Source organism: Amblyomma maculatum, chromosome 7, assembly GCF_055883805.1.
Source record: "Amblyomma maculatum isolate TAMU_Amacu chromosome 7, ASM5588380v1, whole genome shotgun sequence".
Lineage (NCBI taxonomy): Eukaryota > Metazoa > Arthropoda > Arachnida > Ixodida > Ixodidae > Amblyomma > Amblyomma maculatum.
Genome location: NC_139350.1, coordinates 138,365,610 through 138,389,958, shown reverse-complemented (window position 1 = coordinate 138,389,958; position 24,349 = coordinate 138,365,610).

The window sequence follows — 24,349 nt, the reverse complement described above, 5'->3', positions numbered from 1 at the left end:
TAAAAGTTCGGTGAGCGGCAGAAGAAACGGCACACGCGTTTTAATTTGCGATTATCACTTTTGAATTCTAACGATACTATTGCTGGAAGGATGGAAACGATGCTGGCTTCTGCATGGAGCAGTACCCTCCCAAAGAAAGGAGGGATCGTGCGAAGGTTAGAAGGTCTCAAATTAATCTAAATGAACACGTTGACACAGAAGCTTCACTGAAGTGAACTAGAAAATTCTGCCGCCTCGGGGAGCGGTGCGCATGGTGAGTTGTCTCAGGCGATATCTCCAGTACTGTGCCAATTTCAAATGACTGAGCCCGCGAATAAACGAAAGATAGAGCATTGTATGTATGGTGTGATGTGCTGATCGAGATATGCGTAAAAAAAACTACTGTGCGCGGAAAAAACAAATATCCGCTCAAACCAATAGTGCCAATGACGGTAGTTAATGCGCAAGAATTCACTGCGTGGAATTCACGTCTTCACACTTGCTAAAACATTAAACCATATCATCCCTGCAGTCAAACTTGCTTGCTCTACTACGTTCAAGGGAGCAGGCGAACGGTGCCACTTCCACCGGCGCTATGCGAAGTCCTCTCACACTCCTGACAGTCATCTGCTCTTGCACAGGAATCCCATTACCCGTGCACTGACTGCTTACATCTGACTGGTTGTGTGGTAGCTTCAGTTCTTTTTTCATAACAGCAGAAATACTGCAGTCGGTGCGCGTTGCCGTACCGGTAAAGCTCGCCAACTTCGATAACTCTGATTCGGTGAAGTGCTTTTTTGTCGAATGACTGGGTCTCATACCTGAATTTAAGCTAACACAGGCCGAGACCGAGGTGTACATTAAATAAATAAATAAATAAATGTAATGCTAACGCGCAACTGACCCGCCTAGAAAAGCATCCTACAGCAGCCGTTAAACGTGCGTTATCCCACTTAGTCCGTCATGCAGGCGCTTCCGAGACGTGGCGCCACGCTATTTCCTCGCGACTAATATGCGTGAATCGCCTGGTGACGTCAAGATCGGTCATGACGTCGTCATGGCGTCAGTTACGGTTATTAGACATGGCCGGATAGGACTGCATGATGACGTCACATCCGGTCATGACTTGTCATGACGTTATAAGTCAGTCTTCCTGTCGTTATCATCATCACTGTCACTATCACTAACTACCACTAACTGTCATCGGTCACTATCTACCACTAACTAGCAGTGGTGGTCTCCATAGCAACTGCGCTGACATGATGCTAGACAAGAACTAAGATACGTTTCTCATGTGCACGGCGTGACTAAATCCGGATGACTGACAGCTATGGTGGAAAAGGACGCTGTACGCAGGATGTATGATGCATTAAAGGGCGCTGTACGGTCGTTTTGAGAGGCGCTGCGCCCATCCGCCTTCCGCTAGATGGCGGATGCGTTCGGGCACAGGAGACGATAGGGTGCTATACGGTCACTTTGGTGCATGCGAAGGAGGCGGACGACTCCAGCGCTCTGATTGGCGTGCCCGGCACGCGCTGCCTCGAACGTCGAATTTGCATATGGCGGCTGCGGCGTGAGTTTGGGGAAATTTTTCCTCTTCCCGGTGGCTCTCGTCGGCTATCAGATTAATTTTTACCCTAGCTATAGGGTTCTTCAGCCTCTGGATATACGACACAAACAGTATGAATTGACCATTAGTACAGCGATTAAGTCGCTGGCGATGCAATCGTCCAGCAACAGCGTAAACGTAGTACGTACGTACGCGCCAGCGGCGTCTGGTTTCGCGGTCTGCTTGGTGTGTTTAGGTTAGTACTGAGGAGAATACAAGAAATTTTTCAAGTACTCAAAGACGTATACATTGAAAGGTAAAGTGTATATATTCACATTTCTCCTGCCTGTGTTCACGCGTTCACTTTGAGATAGCACTCGCGGCAAAGATGCAGGAGTGGGTCGTATTAATGTTTTCACCCGACATTATAGTCCAAACGCATTTTATAACAAGCCTGCTTTACTGTGAGAAAATAGACTGCAATGCATAAAAAAACATTGGGATAGTTAGTGTTGAGCACAAATACACCAGTGTATAGCACAACTGTGCTGTTGCTGAGGAAGAGTCCGTGAAGTTTTCGAAACATTGCATTTGTAACGACTATTCAAAGTACAAATATGTAAATATTTCGTTTTGTATGGAATGAGTGTTTTATTTTTGTCGTGTTTTATTTCAGTGTTTATTATACTTTTAAAAAAATCCAGCTAAGAGTAAGCACTAAAACGTTGCGAGACTGCACGGGAGAATAATGATGCACGGCCGTAGTGGCCAGTTGGCACCAAGAAATACTAAGCCACCACTGCTTTGCATTAGCTAAGGATTCCCACTTGTAGAGGTAAACTGACTTGGTGCTAATTGCAAAATACACCTGTACTGATCAACTGTAATGGCATGTCACTTAGTTGCCAGGCCAGCATGCACAATTGTTGGAATTTTGACTTGACTGTAAATGTGAAAACTACACTTTATGACTTGCGTACTTATCTAGCCGAGTTCTTTGCTGTGTTTACATAAATATACTGCAAGCATATACATCAAGTTCATTGTGAAGTGAATACACAGATCTTCGATACAATTCAAATAACAAAACTGTGGCATGTAAACGCACAGTCCAGTTCTCTGAAAGAGTCATGACAAAACTGCACTATAGTATCAAATAAAAAATCCCCTCTGAAAATAAAACGTTCTCTAAAAAGAAAACAGTGCTTTGAACTGTGAACTATCAAATAAAAGGAAAATGGAAGAAAGCAAGTATGTGCGGATGTTAACAGTCCTTGCCATGAGAGGCTAAATTCCTTGCAAACCCAGACGTTTTGTACTCGGTGGCTCTATACGAAGTAAAGAATGCTAACATAAGACGCAGGGGCAAATAAAACAGCATTGAACTGCAAGAGGTTTACTAGGTCAATAATACTATTGCATATAATAAGAAAGCTGCTGGATAATCTTGTCAATCCAAGAAAAAAGGCTTTTAATGACTGTATACAATCACCTGGCCTGTTTGAGACTGGTTACAAAAATGCTGGCGATGCCAACCATTGAACCGTATGAAATTGTGGTTGCATTTTGTACTTACGCTTATTCCCTTAATCAACTGAAACTGGCAGTGCTTTTTTTCCTCAATGCCACCTATGCCTAAAAATCTATTTATCGTAGCTTTGTGTTTTGGACTGCTCATTCTCCTGAATTTTGTGTATTTACAGGCACCTGGAGGCTTCTGGATCATTTTACAATGTCACCAAGCTGCAGGTGTATCGTATAGAACACATTTGGTGCTTTGGCCAACCACTGCAGGATCCTTCATCAGGGAGTCTGTCTCTGCAAAAGCATTGAATAAGCATTGAATGTAAATGTAAGGATCAGTAAGAGGACGCATGCATATGTAATAGCCATTTGCAACTAATCCTTGCATGCGATTTAGTAACTCAAATAGCACCTGCCTTGCAATGAAATAATGCCGCTAAGATGCTACACGCGTTGACCATCTTATGCTTGTTGAAGTACTTGCTGTAGCGCTAGTTGGTTCATACTGACCAATGGAACGGCGCAAGGACATGATCAAAGGAAACGAAGAGGAATAGAAAGAGCGCTTTTCAATGTTTATTCTTTTCCTGTGATCATGTTCTTGCGCCGTTTTATTGGTCATCGTATGCTGGGTTACCTTTCTTGAATGCGTGACAGCGCCATCGCTTCACTGCCAATGGAAGGTTCTGGTTTGCGCCTGGTTCAACAGCCCTGGGTTTAGATCTCCCCACCAGATTCTGCTCACCATGTAGGACTCATGCTGTATGACATGTCATTCTGTCACGTGTTAGATGCGTGTAGGTTGTTATATGCATTTCTGACTGTATTCTTCTGTTTTTGTTCTTTCGCCTGTGTTTTGATATTCTTTTTTGGTGTTTCCGGGCTCATACAAAAATTCTTTTGAAGCTTTCTGGATGTGTTCCTGGCTGCGCTGTGGTGTGTTCATTTCCTGCTCTGCCATTGTCACTTTTGTACTTGTAATTTCCATTCATTCACTCTCCGGATTTTTGGACTGCATCAAATAGCATTGGCCTGCCCTACTGTTTATTGTGCGCCTTGTTTTTGTGTTTTTCGTTTCCACTTTGTTGTCCTTAAAACTGGATAGAAACTATGCATGAAGTTTCACACTGGGAAGAACCTGTCTGCTTTACTGCATAGTCCCCAAGTAGACGAGGGGGGTGGAGCTATTGTAATGCAGCAATGGTACGCACAACCTTTATTTATTGATTTGTTTACTTATTCGAAAAGCCCCTAAAGGCTCACAGTCGAGGATATTACATAGGGGGAGCATTGACACAAAAGAATACAAAACAAAAATGTGTAAGCACAATGGTGCAGAACATAAATACAGAACAAAACACAAGTAGAAAAGAAAAAATAACCTATAGTATATTATATAATTTCCACGAAAAGAGAACGGATAGTGCATTAGAGGCTTAATATAACCGCTGAAAAAAATAACAAAACAGCTGAATGTAGCATGTGGTACAGTCAGTGAGTAATCCTAGACAGACATTTGGGCTAGACAGACCTCTGGGTTAGAAGGTCTTGAAACTTGTGAAGGTTCTTTTCTGGTGCGATATGTGAAAGGAGATTATTCCAGTCGACGAGAGTACGAGGTATGAATGAGTTCGCAAAAGAATTGTGACATGATATGCGCTTAATTTTCAGTGGGTGGTCGCGACGTGGAAAAATAATAGTGAAGGTAGCACCTTGTAGACTAACAGACAATGTTGTTTCCCCTTTGAACAGTGTGGATGACCATATTGTGGGGTTCTTTTTCTATAAAAAATAGAACAAATAGATTAGTTGGCAAAACACTACTATTGATCATTCATTGAAATTGAATTTTCTTCATGCATGCAGCCTTGTACTGTAGTCTCACTTCTTCACACTTATGCAGTGTTGCATGTGCAGACAAGCTCTGTGAAATTTGCCATACAAAGGGGTCCTTGCAATGGGTGTGTACAGGGACACCTTCATTCAGAGGGACATTATAAAAACAGACCAGTGAGTTCAACAGAGAAAGAGAAGTACATTTGTTGTGAGAGGACACATAGCATGCTGTAAGTTGCTGTGTTCCGGAGTCGTGAGGCACACTAAGCTTTCGGTCAGTCCGAGCTTGCTAATTTGGTACATGATGACGCAACTGCATAAATTGTTACTTGACCACCATATCTGTGGAGTACTTGGAAGCACTCCAGTGATTTTAGGTGTGTGTAACATGGTTTTTCTGAGATTTCAGGCTGTTTGTGTTGTTTCATAGTAATGCTGCACTGCTCAGATTGAAGCCATAGAAATTCAACTAGTCAAAGGATACTTTATCCACATTTCTGCATGCTAGACCATGACAACAAATACATGTTGCCTGTCTGTAGCAACAAGCAGAGAAATTAAGGGGAAATGAGGGTACTCGTTGTAATACATGAAGGAAAGAAGCCAACAGTCGGCGAGGCCAAGGAAAGCATTGGGGATTGCACTTTGTCTTTTTTTTAATTTTTACTTCGGTAAGCACATAAACTAGTAATTTAATCTGTTTAAAGGAAATATAAACACAAAGTAGAAGGAAAAACAATGTGCCGATGGCGGGAACCGAACCCACGACCTCCGAATATCGCGTCCGGTGCTCTTCCAACTGAGCTACATCGGCCGCTGTCCCACCTGCTACTTTCTTGGGTATTAATGTTGTCTGTATACGAACCTTGAGAGTGTTCACCAGCGCCGCCCTCAACCACAGCGGTGGAGGTGGCACGTCATTCAACATGCTTAAGCTGTTATATGCATATCACCAGTTGTAGCATCTTGCATCTGTGCCACCAGTATAGTGGTCTTTGAAGCATAAAAATAAATGTTTATTCTTTCCATTCTGGTTATCCTCAACATTTGGTTCTTGCCACATCATTTCGATTTCTTGCTACACTAAGCAGCAGCATTTAACATTCTCAGGAAGTATCTGTTAATGAAGCTCAAGGCAATGAAAGGAAATGTGGTTGTACGACAGGATCTCACCCGAATTATCACCATACTGTAAAGGGTTGACTTTATCAAACCTTCACGTTTCGGTCTCAAGGAAACTTGTTTGAAAATTCATCTTGCTCAGTTGCAATTCACTATTTGAATTCGTCTTTCCCTCAGTGTGATCAAGGGCCCTGCGCTGATATAAGTGTGCAAGTACCTGTATAGTTGTATCACTGAAAATGGGAGAATGTTTAGCCAATTTGTAAATATCCTTGGGGATTGTACATTTTTTAAATTCTGCACCATAAAATTGTCCAATTCATTTCAGTATTATAATGGGTCATACCATCTTTCTCAGTGATTCATTTAGTGGCATCATGCTCTGTTGGGCCAAGGGTAGAACAACAGAAAGAAGACGGTTACACAGCATGTGCTTTGTTGGGACAAGAATCTCGTCTCTCGTTTTCGGCTCAGCACCGAACCCTTGATACCCATGACAGATATGTACCCTTTCCAAAGAGACAAGAAGAATAACAGTTTTTTGGTGCACCATCATGGTGCCAGCACCTGTAACATAGCGAATAATCAGAACAAGACGTGGCACAGACAAGACATGCCTGCTCTAATAGAGCTATAATTGCAAAAATTATACTTTATGAAGAAAGAAGCCACTGAGTGGTGCCGATGCTTCTGTAGTCTCATCAGAGAGTAGACAGCGGAGATCATTTCATTAATGCAAGATAGTTTCTAGAAAGGGCCCATCGCACACAATGCTGCTTTCAGGCACAGTACACACGAGCCACGATCAATTTTGATGATGAATATGTCACAGGGACAAGGCCGTGCATGTATGGTCACTACAGGGAGAGGAACAAACGCGACTACCTGCACAGATCGAGTTTGATTTCAGCATTCAGAAAGCAAGGTATGTGTATTGAGCTTTTCAAACGATTAAAAAACTTGTAGGCAATTTCAACCATGAAAACAACCAAGTAAATATACAAAAAAGAAAAATCTGCCGTAAATCATGGATGCATACTATTTCCATTATGATAGGCATTGTTTTGCTGTTCATAACACACAGAGGGAAATGTATATCGCACGACAATATTTGTGGCCAAATTTGTCGCTGCTGGTCGGCTGTTCCCACGATTTCACATGGCGTTGAAGTGCTTACATGTGCAAACTGCCTTGCGAGATGCTATTTTCTGCACATAGCTTTTGTTTTTCATTGTAATGAACTTGAAAGAACTATGTTGGAACCAGGTGCAAGGATATTTTGGAATTGAGTGGAATGCAGGAGCCCATGTTTTTAGCAAGCTCAGTCTGAGGTCACCTGCTCTATCTTATACCTTTGTGACACGAACACTTGTGATTCTCATTGAACTCGACCGGCATTCAGGTTTTCAAGGATTGAAGCATCTGGTGCTGCATGGCCATTTTGGATGACCATTGAGTAGTTTCCTTCATGTGTGTTAGGTGACATCAAGGGTGGAGACACCTGCTGTCGAATGTGCTGGAAAACTCGAGAGCTCTGTAGGAACAGCTTCGATCCAATGAGGCTCAGGCTCTGTCGCACGAGTTGAATGCAGATTGAGTTCAATGAGGAGACACCTGCTCTCGAATGTGCTTGAAAACTCGAGAGCGCTTTAGGAACAGCTTCGATCCAAGCAGGCTAGGGCTCGGTCGCACGAGTTGAATGCAGATTGAGTTCAATGAGGATCAAAAGTGTTCACGTGACAGATGTATTACATATTTAAATTTGAGAGCGCTTTAGGAACAGCTTCGATCCAAGCAGGCTCGGGCTCGATTGCACGCGTTGAATGCCGATTGAGTTCACTGAGAATCGAAAGTGTTCATGTCACTAAGGTATCACATACTTAATAACCTGCTGCTCACCAATTCCTGCTATAAGTATGACTAAAATCGTTTCGCCTTGAGCCATACTTAAAACTATCAGCATTCATGATTCTCATGAAGTGTTAGTGCATGCAGCTTAAGGCATGCCAGATGCAAACACTTGTCTTGTGCCATGCAATTGCACCTAAATATTTATTTATGCTCTTCAGGGTTCACACTATCCTTTGTGAGCAAAATAATAATGCTGAATTCATAGAGCAATATACACTTTCGTGCAGGTGGTTTGCAACTGAGAGAACTTGTTTCCACATACTCCTCTCTATCATTATGACTCACTGGGCGAGTTTCGGTTTTGCTCTCCTTTTTAGTGAAAATATCATGAGGAATATCCGGCACACAGAGAATAAAACATCCATCCTTCTATCTTCGTACAGCTTCAATTGAGAAACTGTGAATAACAAATAAGATGGCATTTCATTTCAGATTCTGTCAATATATACGTTTTTCTGTATTATATATTGTTTCACTTGTCCTAAAAATTTTACAGACCTTCCTAGCCCTCTCAGCAATTTCTACAGTGATTGGTCCATTTATTGAATAAGGATATCATACAAAAATGGTCTATGTACTTCAATGAAAAAGTTATTTACAGCTATGTCTATCTATGGACTTTTATAGTCGGCTATAAAGTACCATTGAAATATCTATAGGCAGCTGTAAAAAATTATATGCCACTTTGACTATAGCTTCTGGGCCATACAAAATCTCTTTATTTAACTATAGAAAACCATATGTACATGAAGCTATAGACTATTAGTCATACAGTTATCTTAAGCTGTCTATAGACATTTGAATGGCTCTAGAGCTGCAGACTGGATGCCGTATAATCAGTTTTAGCAAGCTATCAAAACGTTTATGCTCCTGAAGCTATAGAATATTAGTCATACAGTTATCTTTAGCTGTGTATAGAAATTTGAATGGCTATAAAGCTACAGACTGATAGCCATATAAGCTGCTTTAGCTGGCCATAGACAATTGTATGCTCCTGAAGCTATAGACTAGTAGTCATGCAGTTATCTTTAGCTGTATATAGAAATGTCAATGCCTCTAGAGCTACAGACTGCAAGCCATATAAGCTGCTTTAACTGGCTATAGAAAAGTACATGCTCTCGAAGCTACAGACTAGTATATACAGTTATCTTTAGCCATCTATAGAAATGTCAATTCCTCTAAAGCTACAGACTCTGAGCCATATAACCTGTTTTAGCTGGCTATAGAATATTGTATATACCGAAAGCTATAGACCTGTAGACGTACACCTTTATATGAAGGTATATATGTCGTGGGTTCAAATCCCTCGTGCGACTTGCACTCTAGCTTGATTAATAGTCGCGTGCTGTATGCTACGAGAAACCGTATGTCATCAACTACAACGCTGTACGACAACTGGATTGCGTCACAATCTTGGTAAAATGGTGGGAGCACTGACGCCGCATGGAAGTACACCTGCGATGAGTACCTCCGACCCATGATAGTTTTTTAGTCGTGGGGACTGCTGGCCAATGTTTAGTTCTTTAGGTATCGAATTGAAAATTAACGTCCGAAGATATAGAGCGTGACACACATACGTATATACACTTGCGTATGCACGAACACACGCACGCACATACACACACAAGCGCGAGCAAATATTCTATAGCGGACCATAGAAAATGCTAAACAGTGCAATACTTACATTAGAACACCTAAATTAGTATATATTTTATAGACTTCTATAGCAGGCTATAACTTTTTGGGCCAAATATCTATAGCCGACCATACAAAGGATTTTCTATAGCTGACCATAAAAGTTTATACCTGTCCACAGAAAATGCTAAATATTGCACTAAATAGGGAGCCGTAAGTCCATAGAACAGGTAAAAGACTTCTCTAGAACAGACTACAGAAAAACCTAAAGACAGCCATAGAGGCGGCTATAGATATTGGGCCAATTATTTATAGCCGACCATACAAAGGATTTTCTATAGCGGACCACAGGAAATTTTTGTGTGGGATATGTGAAGTTTTTTTTCTTGGCACTAAAACTCCCTGAAGAACCCGCCATGAATGTGTGTCCACAACTCAGAGCTATATATAAGTGGCCCAGAACACCAACAACAATGCCTTAGGCGCACGGTTGTAATGAGAGCAATCGTACCCCAGCGATTAATCCTAATAAACGCATCAGACAAGACATAAGACGAAGCAACGATAACAAGCAACCATCGCAAGACATACTTCACGAAGCATAAAGCCGCATATTGATACCGACGCTCCTCCGTACAGCCAAAATAATTTTGCACACGCAAAACACAGTTTTCGAAAATGTTCACGTCACACCAGCGGCAGTTCTGAAGCACAGCACACACAAAACACGGTTGATATCATTGATCGACTCGTAACACGAACAACATCGTACGCTTGCTATCGCTGCACGCAAACGAATGAATGCGACTAGCACAACTCAAAATTAATATCGACAATCGGAAAACAAACCGTGTGCAGTGAGCTTTTCATACTTGCAGGCGATTTTACCAACTTGACAAAACAGCAGTCGTACTGAATGTATCACTTTCGCTACACTCCCACTAATTGTCATTGCTTTGAAACTGTCTACAAGCACATGGAATTATTCGCTCCGGGGAGCTGCTTCTTGATGCTCTCCGTGAAAATCCTGCAGCAATCACAAACGACTCCAAAGAAACACGTCGAGGAACCGCAGCTGTGTAGCAGTAGTACATCTTCCGTAGGTTTGACGGCCACTCGTCAACTCGGTGCAAGCGAACTCAACTGGGGGAACTCGACGCTTGCGCACAGGGCTAGGCAAACTTCCAAGTCGCTTTGATAACCGTATTAAACGAGCAATAGCGACATGGAGCAACTATTATGTATTTCATCGACTGTCACCATCAACCTCGGCCTTATTTCGTTCGCACTGCGCGCGGTCGGCGTTTCGCGAACGGCCATCTTTGCAAAAGTAGTAGGGGCTTGCGAAGCGCTTCTGAGGACGCATGCGACCGATGCACCCAAAAACGGAAGTTGAGCAACTTGATCGGCAAGCCGAGCCGAGGACGTATGCGTCCGTCCGCCCTTTCGTTAGGACCTGGTGGATGCGCCTTCCAGCGGATGGGCGCGCAGCGCCAAAAAAGCGACCGTATAGCCTTTAGCCCAGACGCAACTAACAATAATTTCAGATATCATTACTGAGTGCGCGCTAGAAGTAGGAGGTAGAATTTTCAGTGAGGATGCCGGTAAACTGTCTAAGGAGACGAAAGATTTGATTAAGAAACGCCAAGGAAAGCCTCCAACCTAACAGACGGGGTAGAACTGAGAGATATCAAAGCTATCAATAAGAGCAAGGTGGCCGACATAAGCAAGTAAAAGATGAGCATACTCTAAAGAATGTTCATTGCCTGAAAGCGATAAAGAAAAAATTAGGTATAGGCAAAACTCAGATGTACGCACTGAGGGACAAGGCGGGTAATGACATTACTAACATGGACAAGATAATCAAGGTAGCCGAGGAGTTCTAGACGGACCTCTAGAGTAGCCATAGTAGTAAGGACAATAATGAAATTGGCTGTAATGAAAAGTATTCAGACATGCTGCCAGTAGCGAAGGACGAGGTTAAGAAAGCCTTAGAGACTATGAAAAGGGGGAAAGCAGATGGGGAAGGTCCGGTAACTACAGATTTGTTGAAGGGCGGAGGGGATATCGTGCTATAAAAACTGGTCATCTTTTATACGCAGTGCATGACGACATCGAAGGTACTGGAATCACAAATCAACGCTAACATTACCTTAATTCATAAGAAATGGAATGCTAAGTACTTGAAAATAGGACCAGTCAGCTTGCTATTAGTTATGCACAAGCTATTTGCCAAAGAAATCGCTAATAGGATCAAGACAACCTTAGACGTTAATGAACCAAAGGATCAAGCAGGATTTCGGAAAGGGTATTCCTACCATCGATCATAAGAACACTATGAACCAAATATATAAAAGTGCTCGGAATCTAACCAGCCCCTATAAAAAGCATTCATTGATTACGAGAAAGCGTTTGACTGGGTCAAAACCTCAGCGGTCATGCAGCCATTGCGAGTCAGGGCGTAGGTGAGTCATATGTGAAAGTACTGGAAGATATATATAGTGGCTGCACAGCAACCATAGTCCTGCATAAAGAAAGTAATAAAATTCCAGTTAGAAAAGTGTTAGGCAAGGAGACGCAATCTCCTCAATGCTATTTAAAGCTTGCTTGGAGTTCCTTGCGCCCTCCTTTTCTCCTCCTCCTCCTTAAAGTGTGCATTCAAAAGCATGCAATGGGAGCAGCTAGGCGTCAGGGCCGATGGAGAATATCTTAGTAATCTGCAATTCGCTGATCCCATTCTCTTGTTAAGTAGCTCAGGGGGCCAACTGCCACTAATGATAAATGGTCTAGACAGAAGCAGAAAGGTTGGCCTAAAGAATAATATGCAGAAGACTAAGGCAATGCTGAACATCCTGGGAAAGGAACAGCAGTTTAAAACAGGTAGCGAAGCATTGGAAATGGTAGGCGAATATGTCTACTTAGGACAGGTAGTTGCCGCAGAACCGGGCCACGAAAGAGAAATAACTAGGATAATGAGATTGCGATGGAGCGCATTTGGAGGGTGCTCAAACATTATGACTATAGCAACTTACCGGTATCACTCAAGAGCAAAGTGTATAATAGTTGCATCCTACCGGCACTGACCTATGGTGTTGAAACAAGGCATGAGTTATAGTCATACCATGACTTATGACATGTAGTCATAATGCAGTGTGGCGTGGTACAGTATTTGAAAAGTAACATATAGACAGGCATGAAGTAAGCACAAACTTGCATTGTCTTGGTAGATAGCCATTATCATGAGTCCTAGTCATAATTCAACGTAGCATGACTAAACGCTTTAAGGTCTATTCACACTTGTGACTCGTAAAGGACGCGCGACCGGTAGTCGCATGCGACCAGAGAGCAACCATTGTTCACACTTGCGAATGAGACACGCGGGTTGCTTTCCACATTGTGTCTGCCTTGACTGTTCACCACATAGAGTAAAGCTAACTTACGTTCACGTCTGCTGAGCCCCTGATTGGTTTAACGGTTTGCGACCAGCAGTCGCGCGACTGTAAATCGAGCAGTGCCCGAACGGCCCGCGGCAGTCGCTTTTCGACCGATGCGACCATTTGCGACTGTCGCTTTTTGACCAAAACGATGACGCGACCGCTGCTAGTCGTAAGTGTGAACGGGCCTTTAGAATGTAGTGTACTGTAAGATGTGTAACCTCTGCAAATATTAGCGGATCATTTTTTATTCAGCGTAAGGTGGCTCGACTCCAGCGCATTACACCCATCATGGCGTGTCCCATGGTATGGACTCAGCCCTACTTTATTGAATCTGACACTCATCGTCCTCCCAGAGAACCTCCATTCCACCTTCCAGATATCAATGTACGCCGATTACATCTGCATTTTGGCCTTCCCTGTGACGCGTCTTCAGTAATTGCAAGGCTTCAACGGGCAGCAACAATAACGGCGTTTTATCTTCTGAAGAGAGATATCTCAGCGTTTCACCGGAAAAGTGCGTCCTAGTGGCATTTACATGCAAATCTATGACTCCATATCAGGTATGCATCGATGGTCATATCATTTCTTAGGGATTCTGATGAACCGCAATCTATCAAGGCGGCCCCATTGTACCCTATTGAAAAGAAAACTAAAATCCACCGTTCACCTTATCCGATTTCTTGGATGAAAATTACGGAGTTCGTCAGTTCAGTCAATCCTGGAGTTGTACAGAACACTATTTTTAGGATTCCTGCGGTACAGTGCGCCCGTACTTTCAAACACGTGGAAGACTAATTAGCGTGCACTCCCGGCAGTCCAGGATTAGGCCCATCGCACTTGCCTGGGCCTCCGTCGCAGCTCATCAAAGACCACTCATTTTTTACTTATATTGCCTCAGACGCATTGCGAAATACGACATATTTCAAAGGTTCCACAACATCACCTTGCGCAGATGCCACTGCAGAGACCATATTCTGTATTTACAAAGATAATAGACGCATAAGTCATTCATCCCAAAAGAGCTCACTCTGGCGGCACGACCTGCGTTACCACTGTGGTGTTTGCGGCTCCCATGTGTATGACTTGCTATACCAGGGATATCGATGAAATCCATTTTATCAACGCCGCTCCTTCAGCAGTGGACACTGCTCATGCTACACAATGACTATTGGAATCCTGCTCATGTCTATAAGGGTGGCTCAGTAACCCCTATGAGTTCTGCCTGCGCCTTCATCGTTCCTGAAAGACAGGCAAATATTTACCATTTAATTTCGCATAAGACCACCCCTACTGGAGCCGAACTTGCCGCACATTGTGCCGCTGTAAAGTATATCTGTGAACAAACACCTCGAAAATGAGCTGTGTTCTGTGATTCTAAAGCTGCCATACAATGTCTTCAATCTGTCCTGAGCCATAGCTACTATGAGCACCTTGTAGCGGAGGTACAACTTCACCACCGGGCATTAGAAGAGGATCACAAAATCATCTTCCAGTGGCTACCAGGGCATAGTGGGATTGGGGGCAACGCATAGCTGACGATGCTGCTCGATTGACTCACAATACAACCAACATTATCCACATACCATTGATAACAGGCGACGCAGCAAGACATCTTTGGCTGCTCGTCCGAAACTTGGCTAGACAATCATGGTCGACGCCTGCAAGTTGGAATCCTTCTCGCACCACATTCACCAATTACCTAAACTAAAAATACCATTCGGCCTCCCTCGCTGTGATGCTACAATGTTGTGCCGCCTGTGGCTAGGAGTGGCGTTTACAAACGCCTATTCACATATCATCGCAATAGCAGACTCTCCAACGTGTGAGTAATGCGTGTGTGATGAAATGATTGCGCACATAGTTTGTGACTGCCCTTGGTTTGAGCGAGAGCATGCCTTCCTGGCTACTATACTCCTCCGCTTGGTCTCGCCCTCTTCATCATCATCATCAGCCTGATTATACCCACTGCAGGGCGAAGGCCTCTCCCATATTTCTCCACTTAACCCGGTTCTGTGCTAGCTGCATCCACTTGACCCCTGCGAACTTCTTAATCTCATCCGCCCACCTAACTTTCTGCCGCCCCATGCTACGCTTTCCTTCCCTTGGAATCCAGTTTGCTACCCTCAGCGACCATCGGTTATCCTCTCTTCGCACTACATGTCCTGCCCATGTCCATTTCTTCTTCTTAAGTTCCACTAGAATGTCGGTAACTTGAGTTATTTCTCTGACCCACTCTGCACGCTTTCTATCTCTTAATGTTACCCCTACCATTTTTCGTTCCATAGCCCTCTGGGTTGTCCTCAACTTACGTAGAACTCTCTTGGTTAGCCTCCACGTTTCAGCCCCATAGGTGAGTACAGGCAAGATGCAACTGTTGTATACTTTCCTCTTGAGCGATACCGGTAAGCTGCTAGTCATAATCTGCGAGTGCTTGCCAAATGCGCTCCATCCCAATCTTATTCTTCTTGTTATTTCCTTTTCATGGTCCGGATCTGCGGTTACTACCTGTCCTAAGTAGACATATTCGCCTACTACTTCCAGTATTTCGCTACCTAATGTAAACTGCTGTTCCTTCTCGAGGCTGTTCAACATTACCTTAGTCTTCTGCATATTGATTTTCAAGCCTACCTTTCTACTTTTTCTGTCTAGGTCATCGATCATTATTTGCAGTTCATCCCCCGAGTTGCTTAGCAAGGCAATGTCATCAGCAAATCGCAGATTACTGCCCACGAAACACATAACGTCTAATAAACTTCTTTAAACAGCTCTGGAAGGCTACAAACATCTTGTTCTGGAACAAAACCTCTCACAGACTTCGACGGAAAGAAGTTTCCTGGAAAACTTCCTTAGCACGTCTATACTAAGACGCCTTTTCAAAGACGTCTCAAATATGTTTTTTAGAGACATCAATTAGATATTTTTCCAAAGACCTCTCAGCGATGTTTATTCAGAAACGTTTCACAAATTACTATTGTAGAAAGGGTTTACTAACGTCTAAAAGTCCACAAAAAATACTCCATGTTTCCCCTGTTCAGAATGTTGAATCCCTATTCAAAGAATGTTCACGAATCACAGCGAACATTTTCTACGCATGGTTTATTGCAGCCACGGAATTAAGCAATAATTACGGCACAAATTGTTAGGCAGCTTTGCATTACTCCAATGTCTCAACTTGATTATTTGATAATCAGGAACAGAAGGTAAGAGACCGCTTTAAAATAACCTCGAACTTTGAAACTGCGGTTCGTTCTAGCGGGAACCAAAGCCCCGTCATTTACGGTCCAGCTAACCTACCGCTCGTAAGGCTGCACTGGGTTGCACACCGGTCCTGAAAGACGAGGGGAGGCACACGAATGACAACACTTTTTTATGCTACGAATGCCTCTTCATTCCAGCTTGCCTGGTCAACACAAGAAAACCACCGTATTGCCGCTCGTAAGGCCGCACTGGGGTAGCATACGGGTCCTGAAAGAAGACGGGAGGCACGCGAATGACATGCTTCTACTGCTTCTACTCCGGTAGGGTGGCTAACTCCGGCTTGCTTGGGAGCACGAGATTCGAGAAAACCACCGCACTGCAGGAAATTTGTTGCTTGGGCAAGAGAACAGTCAGCAGGAGAGCCGATCGTATGCTCAAATATCGTTCTGCGCGCTGAAGCCTGCTGCGTGGTGGCGCTCTGCTCGATGCCGATGCAATTTACAATTTGTCAACATTGCTTTATTATTTTAAGTTTCTTTTTCTTGCTTTTTTTTGCAAAGGAGGTTAAATTGAAAAACAAAATAAAATTAAACTCATAGTTGTTTTTGTAATAGTTGGGTTTTGTAGGCAGTTATTGCTTTATTAGCATTTTGGCATTGCAGTCGCTAGCGACTGCTTGCTACCCGCGCGCACCGATCGTTCAACTCATCTTTTCTCGTCTTTCGACATGCTCAACGGTTGCTCAACGTGCTCTCGATGGTGGTGTTGGGTGTGCTGTCTTTGTTTCCCGCGCTTGGACATTTACGCTGATTTTGCAGCTTTCCCGCGCTATATTTTACAACCACTGCTGCGCTGTGATATGGAGCTCATATTTCTCAACAGTAAGTAACTCTCCACTTCTCTTGTATGGTGAATGCAGCGCGCCGAAGTTGAACCGTAGATGCGTCTGACCAGCGCGCTAGAAACAAGGGTAGATAGCAATGCACGTTTGTCTTTCTATCTGTCCATGTTTCTAGCGCTGTTTTAACGTACTGTCCAACCAACTCGCCCAACAAGCAACTTAGCTGTATTGTATTGACTTTGTTAACTTTACTGATGCGTGCTAAGTATGTGCGGTAGCAAATGTAGAACTCAAGTAATATAACTTGAGTTATTTTGTTGCTAATGGTTGTGTTGAAGATGTGGAACTATATGAGTCTGTTTGAAAAAAATTCCGGCACTTCACTGGCATCAGATGTAGAATATTCGTGTTTTCCTCCAATAAATAGTTGGTAATTGTGCGCATATGGTGTCCTATTTGTTTTTGTTGTCATCTTTGCACCATAGCGTTTTCAAATCAGTAACCTCAGCTCACAAGGTTTTCTGTGTATGTACAGGGTGAATAAAACTTTCTTCTCTTAAAACACGCTAGAAAAGACTGTTCTTTCAGTTCACAACTATATGAGTCTGTTTGAAAAAAATTCCGGCACTTCACTGGCATCAGATGTAGAATATTCGTGTTTTCCTCCAATAAATAGTTGGTAATTGTGCGCATATGGTGTCCTATTCGTTTCTGTTGTCATCTTTGCACCATAGCGTTTTCAAATCAGTAACCTCAGCTCACAAGGTTTTCTGTGTATGTACAGGGTGAATAAAACTTTCTTCTCTTAAAACACACTAGAAAAGACTGTTTTTTCAGTTCACAGTAGGTCAATGCCTGAAGCATAAGGCCACTGCCTCGACCTCGTTTTGTGGTGCGAGCTATGAGGGATTTTTTTTTCATCCATGGGAAGGGGGGGGGGCTACTAGGTGAATGATTTCAATGGCGTTCATGGTAGGTCCGGGCATTTTGAATAGATGCTAGTCGTAACACCGTATTTTGGTGTTTCCTTTCTCCGTGCATATTTTTCTTTAAAAACCCCACAAAACTCAGGCACGTAGCTCAACTGCCACTGCCTTTGGCTCGTTTGATTATTATGAGCTTTTTATGTGTCTTTGCAGGTTGCTGGAATCTTGTCTGTCTTAAAGACCCCTGGAAAAGGCAGAACCTGGAGCTTACGATAAGCCATTGAATTTAGCTCATCAGCCAATGCCTTGAGTGTGCATTAATTTTATATATCTATGCAAGTTATAAAAAAAAATATTTTTATGCAGAACTTTCTGGGCGGATGGTTCCAGTGAAATTACACCAGTGCATTTGCATGCATGCCTGTAACTTAACTGTTTTTTTTTTGCCAGTGCAGGTTGTTTGGAATTTACTTTTGCAGAAGAACCTTCAAAAAAGGCTTCTCAAATCCATATTGTCAACAAGTTTATTTGCTGATTGCTTTTACTTTTGTAGATGGAGTGCAATAAACATTCGGACTGGAGAAGCATGTGTTCTTTATACATTCAGCATGTGCATTCCCTATTGAGTGTGGCGATTTGCAGTTTGTGCTCATTGTCCTCAATTCTGTATGTGAGATCACACAATAGTCTGGTTTGAGAGCATTTTTTTCTAAATTTTAAATTACAGTTAACTGGGGAGAGGGTGAATAGTTGAAGGCTTGCATTTTCTACAGCACAATAAGAAACAGCTAGAGATGGCACATAATCGGGGTGTTAGAGTAAAATTGAAAATTCTATAAAAAAAAATTAAAATTTCAATTCTCTTTAGCCCAACTGATTTTTCGCCATCTCTAGCTGTGTCTTATTGTGTTGTACAAAGTGGAAACCTTCATCAATTCGCCTTCTCCCCAGTTAACTGTGTCATTTCATTAAATTTAGAAAAAAAATGCTCTCAAAGCAGAGCACTGTGACCTCACATGCAGAATTGAGGACAATGAGCACAAACTGCAAATCGTTACACATCTAAAACAAGAATAGAAACATTCTAGCCAAGAGGGTTTAAAGATGTATACTAGCACAGCTATAGCAGAGCTACAGCTAGAAGCAATGTCTAGAACAAGTATAAAACTTTTCTAGGCGAGAAGTTTTCAAGACTTCTACTGGCGTAGCGTTAGCAGAGCTAAATCGGAGCTACAGGAAGGCTTGTAGCTCTTGGGTCTACAGAACGTCTCAAATGAGTCTTCTTTTAGAAGTGCCCATTTCTTGGCCTAGACATATTCTAGATGTCAATTAGCTCTTTTTGTGTTTCGTGGGTGAGGTATTCTCCATCTACCCGTATCCCTAACTGCTCCCATTCCAAGTCTCTGAATACTTCCTCTAAACAAGCTGTGAATAGTGCTGGGGAGATTGTGTCTCCTTGCCTAACACCTTTCTTTATGGGAATTTTGTTACTTTCTTTATGCAGAACTATGGTTGCTGTGCAGCCACTATATATATCTTCCAGCACTTTCACGTACGGCTCGTCAACCCCCTGATTTCGCAATGCCTGCATCACCGCCAAGGTTTCAACTGAGTCAAATGCTTTTTCGTAATCAATGAATGCTATGTATAAGGGCTGGTTATATTCCGAGCATTTTTCTATCGCCTGATTGATGGTATGGATATTATCGATAGTAGAGTACCGTTTCCGAAACCCAGCTTGATCCTTTGCTTGATTGCAGTCTAAGGTTGTCCTAATTCTATTAGTGATTACCTTAGTAAATACCTTATACGTAACAGACAGCAAGCTGATTGGTCTGTAATTTTTAAGGTCCTTAGAGTCCCCTTTCTTATGAATGAGGATAATGTTTGCATTCTTCCATGGTTCCGGTACCGTCGATGACACCAGGCACTGCGTATACAGTGTGGCCAGTTTTTCTAGCACGATATCCCCCCCGTCCTTCAGCAAATCTGTAGTTATGTGATCCTCTCCAGCTGATTTCCCCCTTTTCATAGTTTCTAGTGCTTTCTTGACCTCGTCCTTCGTCACTGGTGGAACGTCTGGCTGTTTTTCCCTACCGCCAATCTCATTACGGTCTTGACTACTTTGGCTACTGTAGAGATCTGTATAGAACTCCTCGACTACTTTGACTATCTTGTCCATATTAGTGATGACGTTGCCCGCCTTGTCCCTTATCGCATACATCTGGTTTTTGCCTATGCCCAATTTTTCTTCACTGCTTTAAGGCTTCCCCCGTTCTTTACAGCATGCTCAATTTTCTCCATGTTATACTTTCTTATATCGGCCACCTTGCGCTTATTGATTAGCTTTGATATCTCGGCCAATTCGATCTGGTCTGTTGGATTGGAAGCTTTCATACTCTGGCGTTTCTTAATCAAATCTTTCGTCTCCTTAGACAGCTTACCGGTATTCTCTCTAACTATCCTACCGCCTACTTCTACCGCGCACTCAGTAATGATATCTCTGAAATTATTGTTCCTTGCCTCTAGGGTAATGTCGCCATCCTCAATTAGAGCTGAATACCTATTCTGTAGCGAGATCCTGAACTCTTCTGCCCTCCCCCTCACCGCTAATTCGTTGATGGGTTTCTTTCTTACTAGTCTGCTGCGTTCCTTCTTCAGATTTAGGCTAAGTCGGGACCTCACCATCCTGTGGTCACTGCATCGCACTTTCCCGATTACCTCTACATCCTGCACAATGGCGGGGGTTGAACACATTATGAAGTCGATTTCATTTTTAGTCTCTCCGTTAGGACTTTTCCATCTCCATTTCCGGTTTTTCCGTTTGCTGAAGAAGGTATTCATGATTCGTAAGTTATTGCGCTCTGCAAACTAAACTAGTAACTCCCCCCTGCTATTCCTAGAACCAATGCCATAGTCGCCTACTGCCTTGTCTCCTGCCTGTGTTTTCCCTACCTTGGCATTGAAGTCGCCCATTAGTACAGTATACTGCGTCTTTACTTTTCGCATTGCCGATTCTACATCTTCATAGAAGCTTTCAACTGCCTGGTCATCATAACTACTTGTAGGTACATAGGCCTGTACAACCTTCAGTTTATACTGCTTATTAAGCCTAATTACGATGCCTGCAACCCTCTCATTAATACTATAGAATTCATCTATATTACCCGCTATATACTTATTGACAAGGAAACGTACTCCTAGTTGTCGCCTCTCTGGTAAACCTCGGTAACACAGTACATGCCCATCCTTCAGTACAGTATATGCCTCATTCGGCCTCCTAACCTCACTAAGCCCTATGACATCCCATTTCATGCCCTCTAGTTCCTCTAACAGCACTGCTAAACTAGCTTCACTAGCTAGGGTTCTAGCATTAAACATTGCCAGGGTCAGTTTCCAATGGCGGCCTGTCCAGCGGAGCCAGGCTTTCTTAGCACCCCTGCTGCGTCACAGGTCTGACCGCCGCCGTGGTCACTTGTTCCGCAGCCGCTGGTGACTGAGGGCCAGGATTTATGGAGCTTATCATAGGAGGTTGTGGCCAGTTACTGCACCAGGGTGGCCAACTCCTGTTCTGGTGAGGGAGTGCGTTGCCGGAGGTGTTCACCGGCATAAGGTCGCACCCCAAACCTGTGTATGCAGGTTTGGGGTGCCTCGCCCTCTTACAGAACCTAAATTTCTGGGCGGGCCTTTTGACAACACCTTCATCAGAAATGAAAGCGGTGAAGGCGCTCCTTAAGTTTTTAAATGACTCAGAATTGAGTTCTAGAAGTGTACGCCCTCTATCCCCTTTTACTACAGATCTCTGGACATGTGGCAAACTACTTTCCATGCCACTCTTTCTTTCCTTTTTCTCCCTTTGTTCCTCACCCTAGGTGCAGGGCAGCCTATTGGGCATCGCTATAGTTAACCTCCCCGCCTTTATATTCTTCTATTTTTATCTCTCTCTCTCCAAACATTATGTACTGCCATTATTCATAGTCATAATCATGACTAATGACTCTTCTCTATATGCAACGTAAGGCTACTCGGCATATTACAGTGTAGTGTGCTGAAAGTTGTGTACTAATCTGCCACACACATAATCTTGACTCATAGTCCCAGTCTTGATTCATATTGTTAATAGAAAGTAGCCTGCATCAGTATATATTAATGAAAACAATCATTAGAGTCAATAATTAGGACCAGCCATTTGTGAAGTGCAATTATATTCGATGCAAGCTAACCAAGTTCACGTGACGATGCTAAATGTTCAATTTTTGCTCATAATTACCAAACACTATGATTAGTTCCTATAATAAGCTCACTGTAATTGTGCACACTAAGCTATCCGAAAGTATATGACATAAAGGGGTCACGACAGGTAACATTTTAGCATACACTGCTTATTGCTTTTGACACACCACATGTTAAACTATAATTCCTCGATTTTAAAGCTCATTTGGTGCACTATAAATTTTTAAAATGATTTTTTTTAATAATTCCAAAGCAACTTCCTGGTCTGACACCTATTGGCCGCTGACGTCACAAAGACATGTGGTCTGCTATTCGCGGTGTCGGCTGCACTGTTGCTTGCACGCCGTGGACGGTGTTCGCTGAAAGCGTTTTTTTTCCTCAGCAAAAAGATTTTATTTTCATATTCTCCTTTTTCTTTGAGAAGTCTTCACTATAATATATGACCTTAGTGACTCCGGTTATGTTTTGGTTTCCGTCTAAAGATCGTCGAGGAGGCCAAAATCGATGGGCTCATGTTGTATTGTTTAGGCATACAATCGAAAGCATATCATTCTTACATTATGAGAGTTAGCTTGTGTTAGAAGGAAGCGCTCCCGCATGTAAAAAGGTAGGGTACTTATCCATTGTTTCCTTCCGCCGTGTGCGTCGCGAAAGGCGGAAGCGGTTAGCGTTGTATTGCTGATTGCTGAGCTATTGCTTGTCGCTCTTTCGGTCTAAAAACTGTAAGAGGAAAACCCAAATATACGTTGACGCGAGAGCATACCTTGCGACATTCATCATCATCAACATCATCAGCCTGACTATACCCACTGCAGGGCGAAGGCCTCTTCCATATTTCTCCACTTAACCCGGTTCTGTGCTAGCTGCATCCACTTGACCCCTGCGAACTTCTTAACCTCATCCGCCCACCTAACTTTCTGCCGCCCCCTGCTACGCTTTCCTTCCCTTGGAATCCAGTTTGTTACCCTAAGCGACCATCGGTTATCCTCTCTTCGCACTCCATGTCCTGCCTATGCCCATTTCTTAATTTCCACTGGAATGTCAGTAACTTGAGTTATTTCTCTGACCCACTCCGCATTAGACGAGCAGACAAAACTTTTGAACGAAGCGGTACCTCTTGACTTGCTGTTATATGCGCGTGTTAGTCAAACATAATTACATTCGGCTTAGAAACTTAAGCCTTTTTGCAAATCTATGTTCAGTCTGGCCACGGGCAGCAACCGAAAGCATGTGCCGCCACTGCTGCTTCAGTCTCGTCATCCCAAAACCCAATGCGATTTGAATACGTTTCACTGCCCGCACCAAACAAGAGTCTCCAAGTCTTCGTGTCGCTTTCACCGCAGCCGCGCGCGCGCGACTGCGACCGACTCCTCCCGAGCCTAACATTCAGTCTTTCTAGCGATTGTTTAGCAAATGACCTGTAAGTACTTCAATGTAAATATACACCATTGGGTATTTAGTGTGTGAGCCCTAAACTCCCACAGGAATGCGCCGATTCGCGGATTATGACTGCGACCCCAGCGTGTTTGTTTACATAACTTTTGTATATGATGGATGTATGCTACTCGTTCACACGGCATGAAATGCAAGCTCAACTAGCAATACCAAACCTATTTTCTTCTTTTCACACCAGTTGCACCTTTATTTGTTTAGAAACAACAAGAGCGCTGCAAGAAGCGTAGCAGATGCTACGTCCCCTGCCTGCGCCGGGCATACACACAAGCTGCGCGGACAGCTGCCGGCTGCGCTCGCTAGACAGGGTCACATATCGACGCTTCCCGCTCAATGTGCACTCGCTTTATGATGTAAGCAGTCGGGGATTGGGGGCCGCTACTGCCAGAACTACACTCGATGGCAACATGCAAACGGTAAGGCTTGCGAATGCGCGCTACGTAATCGCCGAAACTGTAGACCTGAACACTGGGTACTCGCGTTAGGCCTACTCGCTGAACGGGCCACAGCTCGGCGCCGACTGACATTTTTGGCCAAGATCAATGCTGATGAGAAGGAAGAAACAAATAAAGTGCAGTTGCTTGTTTTCCTTTTTCTATCATGATTAAGCTACATAAAAGTGCAGCTGTTCAGGCCATTAACTCATCGGGTGTCAAGTTCTCTCTCGTTCTCCGACCTGACCAACACCAAAGCAGATCGGGCGACC